The sequence below is a fragment of the Rhipicephalus sanguineus genome, chromosome 1 (genome assembly GCF_013339695.2).
Source record: "Rhipicephalus sanguineus isolate Rsan-2018 chromosome 1, BIME_Rsan_1.4, whole genome shotgun sequence".
Lineage (NCBI taxonomy): Eukaryota > Metazoa > Arthropoda > Arachnida > Ixodida > Ixodidae > Rhipicephalus > Rhipicephalus sanguineus.
In genome coordinates this window covers 254,986,193-255,003,136 of record NC_051176.1, presented here as the reverse complement: position 1 = coordinate 255,003,136, position 16,944 = coordinate 254,986,193, and positions in this window count along the sequence as shown.

Sequence of the window (16,944 nt, the reverse complement as noted above, 5' to 3'; positions counted from 1 at the left end):
GGCCCAGTGGTTACGGTGCTCAGCTGCTAACACTCGAAAGACGCTGGTTCGATCCCGGCGGCCGCAGTGGTCGCATATCGATGGAGGTGAATCAGTGCACGTTAAGGAACCCCAGGTAGTAGAAATTATCCGGATGCCTCCATTACGGTGCTTCTCATAGCCGCTTTAGAACCCCAACCAACCAACTATACTTACATGTACACGCCTGAAATTTGCAGAAGTTGTCTAGTTTATTCTATGCTATACTGTTCATGAGCAGTGTATGATTAGCGCGAACATTCCACTGCCTTCACAAAACAGTGGCTGAAAGCACACTGTCAGAATTTGGTCTACACAACAGAACAACCTGTTGTGGTTTTTGCGTGTATCCCGTTCAACTGTTTTAGTCTGCGGCTGATTCTTGTTTTATAGTTACCGCAATAAATCACATCACGCGTATATTAGGAAGCGAAAATGCAAGTAATAACACTACAGTGTGCAGTGTGAAGTTTATATTTGTGCGAAATGTCCAACCGAATATTCAGCGAGAGTCGGGAATGCTGCTTTGCATAGTAGATCCGCGACGCGGCACTCGCAATACCTACAGCATGAGGCGATATCACGTCGCGGTGTTTATTTATTTATTTTTTCTTTCCTCGAACGCAAGCAGGGACGCCGTCCGAGATCTCAATTCGTCTCCCAACAAAACATCACCACGCTCGGGCGAAAGGAATGCATGGCAGGGAGGCACAGTTTGGCGACGCGGATGTCAGGACAAGCCTCCGGTTAGACAAGGGCGGCCAATGTTTTGGGACAGTCTCCCCGCAGCCGTTCGTTGACAGAATGACGTGAGCAAGAGAGCGTCGCGCTGACAATGCATGGCGAGCATTCCAGTGCCGCCGCGCTAGGCTGCAGCAGCTTCTAATGCCTTCGCTAGATGTTGCGGCGGTTTAATATCTGTCAGAGCCGCGGCAGAGTCGCCACGCAGCCGCTGGTGGCACTGCCGGTGGGCGAAGAGGCGCGCAGACATGCGGCGCGCGCGAGCCGCTGTGGTGGCACTCCGACATGGCAACTATCGTCTCGCTTGGCCGCCGTGGTCGCCCGGAAGCCGCGCAGAAGCAGAATGATGCGCGCATTTGAGAGTGTAAAACGTGAGATACGAAACTCACGTCATCCGTCATCTCTTCTTTCTATACATTTCACTCATTCCCTCAGAATGCTACCGTTGTGAGAACAACTGTTATATTTTAGTGTTCTCCCAGCTAGAAGTAGACGCGGTTACGACTTGTGCGGCTGTTTGTATTGCTTCGCTGTTTCCGATCCTGGTACCTCGTTTTCCTTGTTTCACTTTCTTTTTTTCCTAAAATACTGCACAAGTGGAGCAGGTTCACGAAGATGACGCTTGCAAAGTCAAACACCATACTTGCGAACATTTGCGCGCGTGACTTCAGTGCGATCTATCATGCCAACTGTGTGCAATCATCGCTTTACTCGCTATCATCTAAACAGAACGGATGTAATTGGGTAGAACATGGTGCCACTGCGCCTTGTCCTATATACCTATACAGTTGCATTTTGTGCCAAGAAGCCATTAAATCTTCGAAGGAAGCAACTGCCGTAATGTTCTGCTGATTCCGTGTTTTCGTTACTTTTATGTACCACTCATATAGCAGTATTTTTCCATTCTCCAGGGCCACTGCCGTTGTACCTTGCCACGACCTTACTCATTACAAAAGACCGCAGCAAGTGTGACTCAGTATACTATTCGCCTACAAATGTGGGAGGTACTGCGTTCGATTCCCAGTGCCGTAGGGCGCCTACCGGTTTTTCTAATGGGTACAGAGGTACAGCGACCTGGCCCCAGGTAGCGAACTGACTAACCTCGAAAGACTGCTTCTCCTTGCCGAGGGCTCATTGACGACCTTTGTAAGGGTTCACCTCACGCGGTTGTCAGTTCTCGCAGAAATAAGATTGCTTTCCGTTTCGAAATCGCCCTGATTGTCATCATTCCCTCAGTATATCATTTTTTCTTGAATTCTATATCTTCTCCATCTCCTCTTTCTCTATCTTTCTGCGTTCCGGAAAGCGTCTTTCTGAGTGACAATATCAGCAAACAGCAATCTTTTTTTTTTTTATTATTGACATGATGTAAGGAGATGTTGGCGCACAAATAAGGCGCTGGCTACTCCTTAGCTCTTGGAGTACATAGGGTTCATAAACATAAAGTACATAGTGTCCAAATTTCTAATCACAATTAACCCGTAGTACATACAATATACAACTTAGCGTAACAGTCAAGACATAACAGTCAAAACAACATATTCAACAATCACATACATGTGTACACACGGTGATGTTAAAAAAAAAGAAACAGCAACAGCAATCTTATCACAGCGACAAATGGTGGAAGAAAATATGTGTTTTGCGTGCGAGAAGCAGCTCGAAAAAAAAAATCAGAAAAGAAAAACGTCAGAGTTCTGCGAAGTTATAGCACCTCTAAAATATTTTCAGGGAAGCTCCCTCAACGACGTGTACGAAATTTCGCTCATGCCTGTCAGGCTGTTCTCGCGCTCTTTTTTCGCCGCTTTTATTATCGCAGACTGAGAACTTATCCCGAACGTCTTCATCATGTAGTATCTATTTCTTCAATACCGGTGGCTACGAATAGTGCATCGCCCTCCAGTTCACACGCTCACTTCATGTTCCCGCTTCCAACACACTTGAGCGCACAGCAACAGTACACGTATATCACTCGATATCAGTACATCTGCTCGGATATATTTGCGTAGAATTTCAGCCCAGTAACGCCTACAGCGACGGTTTAAAATCTGATAACACAGAGGGCGTTTCTTGCGGCTCCCAGTGGAGTTTGAGAATAGCTTGCAACTTTCCTTACGCTATAATTACTGAACTGGCTCAACATGTTTTTCAAAGTCCTTTCAATACTCTTTTCTTTAAGTTAATTTTCTAGTTATATTATTTTCGTGCAATGACTTCAGCCTCCCCAAAAACATTGCGTTCATCTAAATTATTGCGCCATGGGTAATTTTTTTTATTAACCACTTCATCACAGAGCGAGGAGGAGAGAGTTAAAAGCAGAGAAAAGAGAACGATCTTAGTCATATTTTAATTGCTTGGCTGCTCTGTATTGATGAAGGGGGTGCGAAGAACGAGAGAAAAAGAAGGGAAGATTGAACAGTATGCAGATGCCTCTTTATACGCTAAACCTAAATCAACCTAAATCTACAAACCTTAATCGGCCACTTTCACAAACTTTTTTTTTCCGTAGCGCTTTGTTGAATCGCGCCAAAGCACCACACAAGCAATTAGCAAAAGTGGCAATTAATGCATAATCTCACCATTAAACAAAAAAATACAACTTTGTCGGCACGCCAATTCCATTTTCGCAAGATTATGTTCAAAATTTAAGTTCGCTACGAACAGAAATCGGTAAGATTGCATGACAGCCAAGCGGGAACTCTTTGTAATGCTCATTTTTCATGGGACAGGTTGCCATGAGTCATTTTGTATTACGCCTAAGCGGAACAGTATCTTAGTTGTAACGCATTATGCCGCTTGACTGACGCCTCGAGCATTGCTTGGCATGCCTCTTTGGAAGCACTTGTACGTGGCTGTAGCGGCGTGCCCAGTGCCGCAAAGAAACTTCACTAATAGTACTGTTTATGCTGCAAATGACTACGAGAGGGCCAAAAAAAAAAAATCTGGCGCACACAACCGCGTCCGCGACGTGGCACAAAAGCATCGCATTTATGTGAGAAGGCGGATGCTCACGTATCGTGTAAATCTTGTGGAACGAAATGCCGACCGCGCCTCCAATGTGTGTGGGAACTGGGAGCATTTACAGCGAGAATGAGACATTTGACAATTTTTTTAGACTAATCTACAACAAACTTCTTTTGATCAGCTTGTCCAGTTTGTTCTCGTTCGGCAATACGTCTCTATTCCAAATAGGGCAGCGCTAGCCGTAGGCAGCTGAGCCGCATGACATATAAATCGACTTCGCCGCGCTTACGTTTAAGTTCCCCGAACTCAGCTGGGGCGAGAACCTTCTCTGTGCGCGGCATTCAGGGTGCAGGCCGCTAAAGCTTCAGGGCTGCTATGCTTGAGTAACCCTTGTGACACGGGTTGGATTTTGTACATTGAAAAGCTCCTCAAAAAATAGTTGCCTAACTATGTTGTATTCTTAGACTGCGGTAGCTTTAACATTCGTCCGCGAAAATGGTCAGACAGAAGGGAGGAACAATCGCCACTTGTGGGAAAATCCAGGCGCGCTTTTCCGAGAAGCCTAGAGAGTGGGTGCGTCAAGCGATAAGTGATTGCGTGCTGTTTCACTGGAACTTGGGGCACTAACCCCGGCATCGGCACACCAAAGCATTTGGTAGATGGCAATACAAGACGTGCTACGCTCAACACGTATGTTTAGTATTAAAAAGAGCATGCTTTATAGAAATATTGTCAACGAAGCATCGGTACTCGAGCAGCACAAATAGACGACCGAAAAAGAAACACACAAAACAAGTATCGGCACTGAACACGAGTAATGTACGCCACATCGCCTGAGCAAAATGATTTTGTGCTTTGGGTGTCATTCTTCCGTCACTAATGCTGGAAGTCAACGATTACCTAAGCACTCGCGCGCTAGCTTCTTTCTCATCACCATATACGTATTTTTTTCCCTTAGCTTCCAATAACGCACCACGAGAGAGCGCTGCGTTCGGTTCACATAAGCCATTTCAGCCATGTCAGCCGGCGCTTTTCGCATTTGCCAACCGCTGCTGCCGGGAGTTCTCGCGCCGGAAGAAAAAGGCCCCAGCACCAAGAAGTGTGCTTTGAGCCCGTGCTTTGCCGACTTTTCCCTCATTTTTTTTCGTCGAAACCAGGGCCACGTCGATTCCTATACGAAAATCCCCGAAACTTCTTGTTGATCCAGCAACTTGTTGCAATGTTCTTTATTTCTTCGTTTCGAGCGCATAAAGCAAAAGATGAGCCGCGGAGGCGCAGCGTTTTCCATCCCTTCTCCGCGAGAAGAGCTTTGTGTATACGAGAGCAGCGGGCGCGCTCTGTGGGCCACCCTTGCTGGGCGCCTTCCTATTGAGCTGCCGCTGGTGAATGGACTTTAAAAGCCTCCTTCCCCGCGCTTCCCGTAAACCCCTTCAGGGAGATCACTTAAGGCGATGGTTGCGGAGATGAGCGCGCGCCGGGTCCCCCCTGCATAATAAGTCGAGCGGAAAATGTGCACATCCAGATTTCGCAACGTCGAGGAAGATTTGCCCCGGCAAAGCCAACTGGCCCTCTTTTGCTCGTCTCCTTTATCTCCAGGAACTGAAGCAGGGCGCAGCAATTGTAATCCTTTTCGGACACGGGTGGGGACGTGTTTTTTTTTTTTTTTTTTGAACAGGATTTCCAGGTTTCGCTTGCGTGTTTTACGTCGGTTTTGCCTTGTAAACATCTCGAGAGGAGGCACTGCCTAACGGAATGAGTTCGCCCGCGTACTTTAGTTACGTATAAATTTGTTGCTAGGCTTTCTGGAATTAAATATATTAATTTTTCTTGGTCATTTCTCCGCATCTGACAATGATCGTGATGGCGAGGGTCCGTTTCGCTTGCCATAAGTTTGTAACGGACGTAGTCTATCGTGTCAGGTAGGAGTCCTCAAATAGAATGAAGTTACAAGAAAATTCGACGAGGCAAACCACCGAGAAGGGAAAGCGAAAGGAAAGAGCGTGACGCTCTTTCCTTTCGCCTTCTCTTCTCGGTGGTTTGCGTCGTCGAATTTTCTTGTAACATGCACCAACTAGCCCAACAACAAGTTTTACTATAGAATGAAGTTATTGCCCATCTTATAAAATTTCCTACCACGCCAAGTGATTCCCCACTGGAAGACCGGAGAATTTGACAACGTTTCAGGTGTTCCACTACGGGGAGTCCATTTGTCACAATAAAACCTATAAGCACACCCATGATGCTGCGAACTAACGCGAAGATCTATATATATAAAAAAAGAAAACATGTGATTATACTACAAATCTTTCAATCAAGACTTCTCAATAAAGTTTATTCCTCGTCTTGCCTTTCTTGCGGGCCACAAGCCTGACCGAAACTTTGTAAACAGTGTAGTCTATGCATGTATGCGTGGTTATCAGTGTATATATCATAATCATCACCCTGGAGCACCTGTAGTAGCATGTCAGGCGAATAGCCAGGCAAACATCTCCAGCTTTTCATTAAAACATTTCTCTATCTCTCTCTTCCTCGGTTCTCAAAAAACTGCCGCACCCGACAGGACAGCGTTGAACGTGATCCTCCGGGAAAGCGAGCGGCTGTTACATAGGCACAAGTGTATGATCTCAAACGTGTCATGATCTCAAAGTTACGCATGTACCAACGCGCTAACTCGGAAGCCGTTCTACTGGATGTAAAACACGAGCTGCTGCGGGATATTTTTACTGGTGTAGTTTACGGTATACCTTGCGATGGGTGTGCCCGTTCAAGTATATCGACGAAAAAGGCGACTTCACTAAACAACTCAAGCAGGAAGAGTATACGACAGCGAGACATAAAACTGGTTTTCAAGCACTGTCAAAGGCGATCCAGCAACCACAGGCTATGAAATTGACTGTGGAAGTACTACACTGTGTAAAGAAAAGACACGGACCTGCACAATCTAAACCACATCGCATAGATTGAATGAGTATAGTATAGCTATATGACGAGGCACTACTACATGTATAACACTGTAATGCTCACTGCTCGCGTACTTTTTTTTTTTGCCCTTCTTCCAGCGAATTTCGTTCTTTCGGTCCGAGACAGCCCATTACCAATTCGCTAAGAATGTTCGATTACATTCATTCCTGTATGCGTGCTCTGATCGTGTAGCGTAGATTCCATACAGCGCCGAGGAAAGAGGCCGTGCTCGTGGCAAAGAATGCCGGGGAGCCAAGCCTATAGCTCGCTGCAAAGGCCAATAGCTATCTGGACTGAGGTGGCCACCTGCCAAGGATGAAGACAAGGCACCGGCTCTCGAAAGAATAAACGTTCATTTCTCTCTTTGTCTCTGCTTGCATCACACGTAGAAGCGTATTGTGAGGAAAGCTCACGTACAGGAGCTGCAGCGTCATTAATTCGATATTCTTTTGGTCAGTGCTTCAATCCGTGTATTTGGATAATATTAATTTTCCAGGCGGGGTTATCGTCGAACTTTGAAATTTACTACACGTGCAGTTACACCAAGAACTCCGTTTCAGTCTCGGAGTGGTGTCTCTCGTCCACTTACGTAGGCGTGCCGATTAACGACATAAGAGGGTAGTTATGAATACATTTTCCGGCTGCAGGCAGGGAAGACTGACGGTAATAAAGCCCATATGATGCGCGTCTGTTCGTCCGATAGAATCTCTTCGTATGTCGTATTATTAGATTTTACCTCCCAGAGGTCGGATAGTTTTGCCTCTACTAGCAAGACAACGTATAGGCGCGAGACGATCCTTCCTGGCACAATTCGATTAGATGGTCTATATAAATGTCAGTTACATGTGGGACTGTAGTGCTACATGTGAATCAGAGGAGATGGCTGCCGACAGCCCTCTGATCTACATTGTCAGCAAAAGCTGCCCGTAGGGCACCCTAGTTTGCTGGAAGTCGCTGAAATGCTGTGATAGAGCGACGGAGATGGTGAATCGGAGCTTGCGTGGCCTTGAGAGCATTTAACCCTGAATGTGTGATTATATGTATTTATGTGTACATGAGACTACGTGAAATGCTCAGCTAACAAAATGCTTAGTGAATCTGACGTTCTGTGAGTGGGCCAGTCAGTTGGAACCAACAAGTTCGAGTAACAAGTGCCCTGTATGACTTCCTCCGTACCTCGCCTCTGATGTGCGCGGCGTCGTGTGTACAAGAGCAGGCACGCTGCGTCACGTGATAAGTCGCGCGTTGTAATGAACACACCTTTAGTATCTGCTATTGGGGAGGCCTGAGAAAAGTGGTTATTGTGAAGTTAAAGTGCGGTCTACAATGGGAATGAGGGGTCATAGCAGGTTTTGCGGTTTTGAGCGCTCATCATTTCACTAGAGAGAGAGAGAGAGTAACGAAGAGGAAAGGCAGGGAGGTTAACCAAGCTTTGGCTCCGGTTGGCTACCCTACACTTGGGGTGGGGGAGAGGGGGAATAATAGAAAGGAAAGGGTAGAGAAGAAAGAAGAAGAATAAGAAAGAGATAAGATCCCCAAGTTGTTAGGGCATGTAACTACATGACGTTGCTTGGCTGCATTGTCATGCAACAACGAAAGTTTTTTTTTTTTTTCTATCGCAGTGCGTAAAGGTTTCACACTACTCTCTGTTGGGGCAGTTAGTGCATAGAGAGAGAGAAAGAGAGAGAGAAATGTAATGCGGAAAGGCAGGGAGGTTAACCAGAAAGCATATCTGGTTTGCTACCCTGCACTGGGGAAGGGGTAAGGGGAGACAGAAAAGTAAGAAAGAGAGGGATGGGATAGGGAGGGAGGGAAGCACAAACACACACACACAGGAGTGTCACAATCGTTCGACGAGGCGGGTCGCTCGCAGAAACTTCATCAGCGCCTTCGTTGCCTTCTGGCGTGAAGCTCGATCTTTCCGACATTCCAAGATTGACTGCTCAGAAAGCGGCTGGTCGTCGAGGGGAGCAAACACTGCTGAGAGGGACTGTCTCTCGGAGCTGTACTGAGGGCACTGACATAAAATGTGTTCAATGGTTTCGTCATTGCCGCAATGGTCACATGCAGCGCTGTCTGTCATTCCGATGCGGCACGCTAAGGCGTTCGTAAAAGACACCCCAAGCCACATGCGGCAGAGAAGGGTCGTCTCGGATCGGGGCAGGCCAAATGGAATACTGAGTCGTAGGCATGGATCCAGGCGGTGAAGACGGGTGTGGAGAAAACCGGGCGTGTTCGACATAGACCTTGCGACATCATGCGCAAGCGTAATAATCTTAGCTGCTTCGTCGCTTCTTCAGAGTGGGATAGGTTCCATCACGCCATTTTCGTGAGCATTCTTAGCTGCATCGTCGGCATGCTCGTTACCGATGATGCCGCAGTGGCCTGGCAACCACTGAAAAGTTATAGCATGTCCTTCGTCTATTAGTTGATGGTACAGGTGTCTTTGTTTCCAGCACCAATTGGTCTTGAGCCCCACGACGTAGAACAGTTAGAAGACATTGCAGAGCTGGTTTCGAATCAGTAAAAATGCCCCATTTTTGTGGTGCTTCTCGATCAATCCTGCGGAGTGCGCTGCGGAGTGCCACGAGTTCCACGGCTGTCGATATTGTCTTGTGTGACGTTCGAAACTGTATGTTTTCGGCTCTTGCTGGGAAGATCACAGCTCCTGCAGATCCTCCAACAGTTGTCGAGCCATCCGTGTAAAGTTTAACATGATATTTGTAATCTTCGTGCAGCATAAGTAGAGTCATCTGCTTCAAAGCTGGCGATGAGAGCTCCGCCTTCTTGCGAATCCCCGGCACTGTCAAGCGTAGTTTTGGTCGGTCCAAGCACCAAGGGGGTGTTAGAATCCGTTCCGGAGGCGTATAGGCTGTTGGAAGGCACTCTCGGTAAGTCAATATTCTCTTACAGAAGGAGGTACTCGGTCGATCTTCTGGAAGCGAAGCAAGATGGTGGGCAGGGGTGCGAGCAAGGTGCCTAATGTGAGCTCTAAGCACCTCCAATGTAATGTGCACCGTGGCCGGATGACCTTTGGCAACTGCGATGGTTGCGGCTGTTGATGTGCAGCGTGGGAATCCAAGACAAACTCTGAGTGCCTGGCCCTGGGCGTTTTCGATCGTGCGTATACTGCTTTTACAAGCGTTCGTCAGAACCGGCAAGCTATACCGCAGGTACCCCAGAAACAGCGTTTTGTATAGCTGCAACATCGCGTGCACTGATGTGCCCCACGTTTTTCCTCCGAGGAACCTAAAAAGTTGTGCAATGGCCGTTAGGCGCTTCTTTTAGAGTGGCCACATGGGGACTCCAGCAGAGATTTCGATTGATTGTGACCCCCAAAAACCTGTGCGTCCTGGTGTAGCAGACATTGCGTCCATCGATGGCGATGGGATATGTCATTGCCTTCCGCGTGAACGCAACCAGCGCCGATTTCTCAGGAGAAATCTCGAGGCCTTGTTCTCTAAGGTATGCCGATACTGAATTCGCTGCTTTTTGGAGCCTCGCACGTACCTGAGGGCGTGTTACACCTGAAGTCCAGGCGCAAATATCATCTGCATAGAGAGATATCTGCACGGAATCCGGTATGCGTTCTACGAGACCAATCAGAACCAGGCTGAATAGTGTGGGGCTCAATACACCACCTTGAAGAACATCACGGTGTGTGTAATGTTCAGAAGTCAGCCCATCAGTTTGCACAAGCAGTGATCTCATATGTAGGTAGCAACAGATCCAGCGGTACACTCGCCCACCCAAACCAACCGACTCGAGGGCGTCAAGTATGGCTTCGTGAGAAACATTGCCATATGCTCCTTTGACATCTAAAAATAGTACGACAGATAGCCCTCTACTCATTTTCTGGTGTTGTACGTAGGTCACCAGGTCAATGACATTGTCAATGGAGCTACGAAGGCGACGAAAACCGGCCATGGCGTCTGGATATACTCTGTAGCGTTCTAGGAACCACAGGAGTCTGGCAAGGATCATTTTCTCCATCAGCTTCCCTGCGCAGCTACCAGCGCTATTGGGCGGTATGACGTAAGCTCTAGAGGTGATTTTCCAGGTTTGAGAAGTGGAACCAAACGGCTTGTTTTCCATTCTCTGGGGACCGTTCCATCTCTCCAGGACTCATTGAACACGTCCAGCAAAGCGCTTCGTGCTCGATCACCGAGGTTGCGTAATAGGCGGTATGAAATGCCATCCGGTCCAGGCCTACGACGATCGATTGCATAAAGCAAGAGCCGCATCCACCTCTTCCATGGAAAAAGGCAAGTCTATGTGCGGGTCAAGGGAATGTGGCGTGTCATCAGCAGTAAACGCTCCTGTGCAAGTTGACGGGAAAAATGCGTAGGCCTCGCACGGTTCACCATATTTGAGAAAGCGGTTTGCGAGGGTCTAGAGACTCGCAAAACTTCTCCCACCGTTGAAACTCCAGTTTGTCCATACGACGCTGGACCTTCTTTTGCATGCGCCTAGCTATCCGCAGATCTTGAATGGATTTTGTGCGGCGATATCTGCGCTCCGCACGCGGACGAATCGCACGGAGTCGCTCTAACTCCACATCCGTTTCTGAGGGCCTTGTAGAACATGTCAGCGTGCGCATGGCACTCTGCGCTGCTTCTTTAATCACTTACTCAATGCCAGAAGATAAGCCTTTTTCACAAGCGTGTTCAATGTTAGTTGTGAATGCTGACAGATCGATCCTCCGGACGGTTTTCGGCGGGTGGCCACTAGCAAAGCCTTTGATGGTGAGATAACTGGGGATGTGGTCGCTACCATGTGTCTCGATGTCTAAAAACCACTTAACGCTTGTGGCGAAGCGACGTGACACAAACGTCGAGTCCAAGCAGCTGCTGTACGTTGACCCTCGTACAAATGTAGAACTCCCATCATTAAGTAAAGACAGTTCATGAGCCGACACAAATGATGCCAGTCCCCGGCCCGTTGCATTGACTTTTGAACTTCCCCAGATTGGGTGGTGGGCGTTGAAGTCCCCTGTAATTATCCACGGATCCGGGATGTTCGCAAGTATGTCATCCAGTCTTCTTCGATCAAAACGGGCAGAGGGAGATAAGTAGACACCTACTAATGTGAGGGTGAGGGTTTTCTGCTTCACAGTCAGGCAAACATATTGGTTCTCATCATGAGGCGACACAGGTTGAATGATGTATGTAAGCTCCCGACGAATATACACAATGACCTTGCTGCTTTCGTTGCGGGTTTGGGACGGGATTGACTCGTAGCCGGATAGCCTAATCGGGTTTGATAATTTCGGTTCACTTTTTACAATGATGGGGAAACGGTTCGAAAACACGTACTGACGAAAATCAGAAACCCGTGATCTAAGTCCTCTTGCGTTCCACTGGATGACTGATGCTTCTCTGACCTCTTTGCGGAACGATTGTTGATCTCCTGCCATGGCTCTGCGCGAGGGAGGCGAGGACTGGGCTCAGCGCGTCCAACACCTGCAGCCCGCTTCGAGCGATTGGAGTTCCCAGGCTTCTTGGTAGGTCTGCCATGACAGCAACGAGGGATCGCAGCATCGGGATGATCTGTCGATCGACCCTTGACACATCCTCAACTGAAGTAGACTCGGTGGAAGGTGTAGGGCGAGGAGGCCTCGGAGGAGGCTCCTTCGCAGGCTGCGTACGCGGAAGCGTAGGCCATTCATCCGCAGCTGTGAGCTTCTCCACCTCATTTCGCTTCGTGCTCACTACTTTACTCGTGCCCGAAGGAAAAGGGTTATGCGCAACACCCTGTTTTACATGCCTCCGTCGGCGACTACGCCAACGCCGTACCCTTTCAGCAGCTTCTCTGTGGGTTGAATTGTCTCTAACCATTTGTTTGATAATTGCGATTTCCTTCTTAATCCGCGGGCATTCCTTAGAGGCAGCATCATGTGAACCATCACAGTTTCCGCACTTCAGACTTGTTGCCCGACATGCGTCTGCAGTGTGCGGCTCAGCGCATTGGGGGCATACTGTGGTGTTTGTACATACACCATTGACGTGCCTAATTTTCATGCAGTTATGGCACTGAAGTGGTTTAGGGACAAATGGCCGAACAGAATGTCGGAAGTGTCCAACCTTGACATGCGACGGAATAGAATCGCCTTTGAACATCATCTTTACACAGCGGGTGTTTCCGAGGCGAAGTACATTCGCGATGACAACTCCCTCGTTCGCTGGTTTTATAAGAATTGGGAGGTCCGAGTTTGCTATGGCCAAATCAATGTCGTAGATTACTCCCGCCACGCAGGCACCGTCCATTGGAATGACAGGTCGAACTTTGATGTCTCCCAAATATATTTTTCGAAGCTTGTCTAAGGCGCTGGCAGACGTCGTGTCCACAGCTAAAATATTCTTCCGCGTGTTCACTCAGATATCCTTAATTTCGTTCGGTGCAACCCCCTCAAAGTACATAGAGAGAGCTTGCCTGTTTACTGCTCGAAGGCTGACGGTGGAGTCCTCGGGCATGAATAGGATGGTGTGCGGCCAGCGTTCTTCTTTTACGACAGATATTAAGTACGACAGATATTTTCGACACACATTACATTCCAACTTTTTCTTCTTAAAGCAACCATGAACCGCGGCAATGGTTATTGTATTTGGTCGACATGCATAGATGTATAGCTTTATGTAAATGTTATCAACTGTCTGGCGCAGAAAAAGGCTTAGCCTCGTACACTGCTAAATAGCCGCATTGTGCTGCCGTGTTTTTGTTGCACGTTTTCCTTCTGGAAACACAGTTCGTCAAGAATAGCAGTGATACACTCTTAATCAGGTCCCGCTTAAAGTGCTAGATATAGCCAGGAAGCCGGACATCTTTCGTCTAGTTTCCCGGATATAGCCAGCATTTAACCAAGACCTGATTAAGAGTGATAGGCAAGTCATATGGTAGCGTCGTGATTACCGCGTCATGTTCTCAATCAACTGCACAGAAGCGCAGGTTCGATTCCGAGTAGTGGTGGGCTATGTTTTATTTTCCTTCACCCTGAACCATGCACAGTGTATACCAATGTTAGCTAACGACGACGGAGATGTAGCGCAAAGGATGGTCACCTATGCAGCTCCTGTTAAGAACTTCAAACCGCTGTCGCTGTAAAGTTAAACTTATCCTTTGATCAGAAAACATGTTTCGCTTCGAAGTCTTTCAAACATGAGTGAGCATGGCGTTAAAAACAAGGGTAACGGACAATATAGGCGGAAAAAGTGTAGCACTTGCGATTACATAGAAATGTGGCCTCAATTGTGGAACTGTGCGTGACCAGTATGTGCAGTTAGCCGAAGATGTGTTTTCTATCATTTCGGCCAACCGAAAACGATGGAGTTAATCAAGCGGTCCATGTCGTATATAGGAGCACAGTGGCTCGTGCTGATCACGGTAACAGTGAATAATTGCAATAAGAGCGTCTCCAAATTTCGTAATGTCTACAATCTTTTTCTAAAGGAGTACTTTCTCACAACACAGAGAGCCCAAAAGCTCGGCAGGAATGTTTACGATGCGAGTCGCTGAAACTCGTACCTCGCTGCTTACGCACCAAGTGTCCAAAATGCTAATCAGGAACGTTTATCCCGCAGATATCTTTCAGCAAACCCAGCTTGGGTGACTCATAAGTGCGGTGCACTTTAATTTCTTCTGTATTGAGGCGGGCTGAGCTTCTACCAGTAAGCGGGATACAAGTGGAGCTTTTGAACGGATTACTACGGGTCCGGCCTTAACGTAGGCTGAAAAAAAGTAATACCCTTAAAAAAAATAAGAAGAAAAAACGTCGAGTGTGGACGAATGGGGGTGCAAGAAAAGGGGGGAGGGTGCATGCAGTGGGGGTTGCAGTTTCCAAGTCCTAAGCCTAGCCCGAGCTCTCTTCCGGTAGAGGCTAGGGCTTCGTTTCTTTTGGGCCTCCCTTCCTCAACTTCCGGCGGCTCGTCACGAGATGCGCCCTCTTGAGCTGCGTGGGGACTATTTTAACGCTCCAAAGGCGGAATTCATGGAGGGTCTTCGCGTGGCATGCAATTTTAAAAATGAGACTATACTCCGACGACGAAGGGCGGCGGCGGCAAGCTGCGAACAGGCCGAGGCCGGTTCTCGGTAGGTGATGCCCCGTGCCGGAAGGCACGCGAGGGGCCGCCGTCGGTGGGGCCCGCTTCAGACATGTCCCCCCCCCCCCCATTTGCATCAGGGCGGTACGCGCGCAGAGGCCTATGGCGTGCTCTTCTTCATTCACACCAACCGCTGTCCGCTGCTATCTTTGCAATCACGAAGGCCGACTTTAAAACGCACCGTGCGGGACAGCATTAAACTATGGGGAGCGCATATATTGCGTACGAGGACTTTTTGCAGCCGCTGCTCATGCGGTCGGAGAGGCCCCGCCGCAAGTCCTCCTGCTCCGCCTCTCGCTCACATTCCCTTTATTTTGGGCTCTCATTCACGCTCATTCTTATTCAATAGATCCTCGCTTCAAAACGCGGGTAACTCGCTCGTTTTACCGACAATAAATTTTCGCCTTTCCATTATCAAAAATTATTATTGTTTCTCTTCAGCAGAAACCTGCCCGCGTAACCGCTGTGTATACTTCCGAGTCGCAGCGTCGGCCCTATACATGAATGCGTAATACCCGTTCGGCGTATTATGACTGTCCTGCTGCGTTTCACTTCAGCGCTCCTCCCGGTCGGGCTCTGTGCTGACGTGCTGTCCGCTAGCAGGAGGGCGACCTGGGTCCCAGGATGCGGTCGCATGGCCCAGTCGGCACGAAGCACGCAAAAGAGTTGCTCGCTGTCCAGACGGTTTCAATCTATCAGAAGGAGGGAGGGTGTGCGCGGGCAGGAGTGGCGTTCGAATAAGTATGCAGAGACGAGAAATATTCATTCATTATGGATGAGTTCCGGAGTGCTTACCCCTGGGTCCTCACCCCCCCTCCCCCACCGGACCTAAATCAAGCGTGACTCTATCGGAGATGTTTTTAGAAGCTGCAGTTGGCGCTTTTGTCTCGCCTTGAGCCCCAGAGTGGGTAAATGTATACTTTTGATATGGCCCGCGATCCTGTGGCTTCAACGTTGGTCGCGCTTCGATTTGGGACTCTTTATTTATTTTTTTGGTCTTGCTGTGCGCACACATGAAATATTGCCATTTGGTGGTGACCCCCCTCCTCTGTCCTTCAGTCTGCCGTCCGCATAGCTTGACGCGCGTATGACTGATGGGTTCTTAGAGATCAGAAATGACTGGTCGGGGCCAGCGTCCGTCCGGTCTCGACACTGGCGCCGGTGTCCGTGCCGACGGCGATTTAATATTGAAGGCCGTTGCCGAGTATACGCACAGCTAGGGTCCAAGCGTTTCCTTGGAAGGACCATGAAATTGAAAATGTTTTGAAGGACCTGCCTCAAAGCGTCGGATCATGCGCTGAAACGCGCGAACTGCTCTCTCCAATGCAAAAATAATAATAATAATAAACTTTGTCGGATTGAAGTGAAATATTAAATTTACGCTTCGTCCTTCTAAAAAAATTTGATAAATTGTACAGAGCTTTGTGCGTTTATTGGTCCTCTATCGAAATGAGTGTGTCGGACTGATCAAACCTCGGGGTACGCGCTCTACATAAGCGTCTTTATTAAGCCTGAAGGCATTGCGATTTCTCTTTTTCAACAATCTAAAAGTCAAGTGTCTCTAGGTAGGGAAATGTTTTATTACTACAGTTTCAGAACGACCACTTCTTGTGGGTGGCGACGCGGTTGTGCGTGCCGAAAAGGCGCGGATTGAGGAAAAGTGTTTAAAGTATGCTCAGTACATAAAACTTGGAGCTTTACCCAGCAGCAACAAACTGCAGCTTTTCAGAAAAGCACAAATTTCTCCGGAAATGATTTTCCTTTCTCTCAATATGTTGCTCAATATATGCGAAATACCTGGCTTCAGCTATGCATTTGACTTAAGACAGATTAACGTCATAAAAAACGTGGCGAAACGATTCAAGGTAGTATAACTGTTAACGTAGTACACTCTAAGAAAAAAGAGAGTCAAAAGAGGCTCATGGAACCGTGACTCTCTTCGGGTGTTCATCTGACCCCTTTTGGAAGGTACAGGCAGAGAAAAAGAGTTCGCATTTGGGAAGTAGTCACTTGACCCTCCTGAAGCGCGTTTCGATTGGCTTCGGTATACGGAAGAGCCGCCGTATACGCCATACATATCGCACGCTCGCCCTTTGGCGCCGTTGTGGCGCCTTGCTCGCCAACATAGACGGGGTTGGCGCCGGGGTGGCGCGCCGCTTTCCTC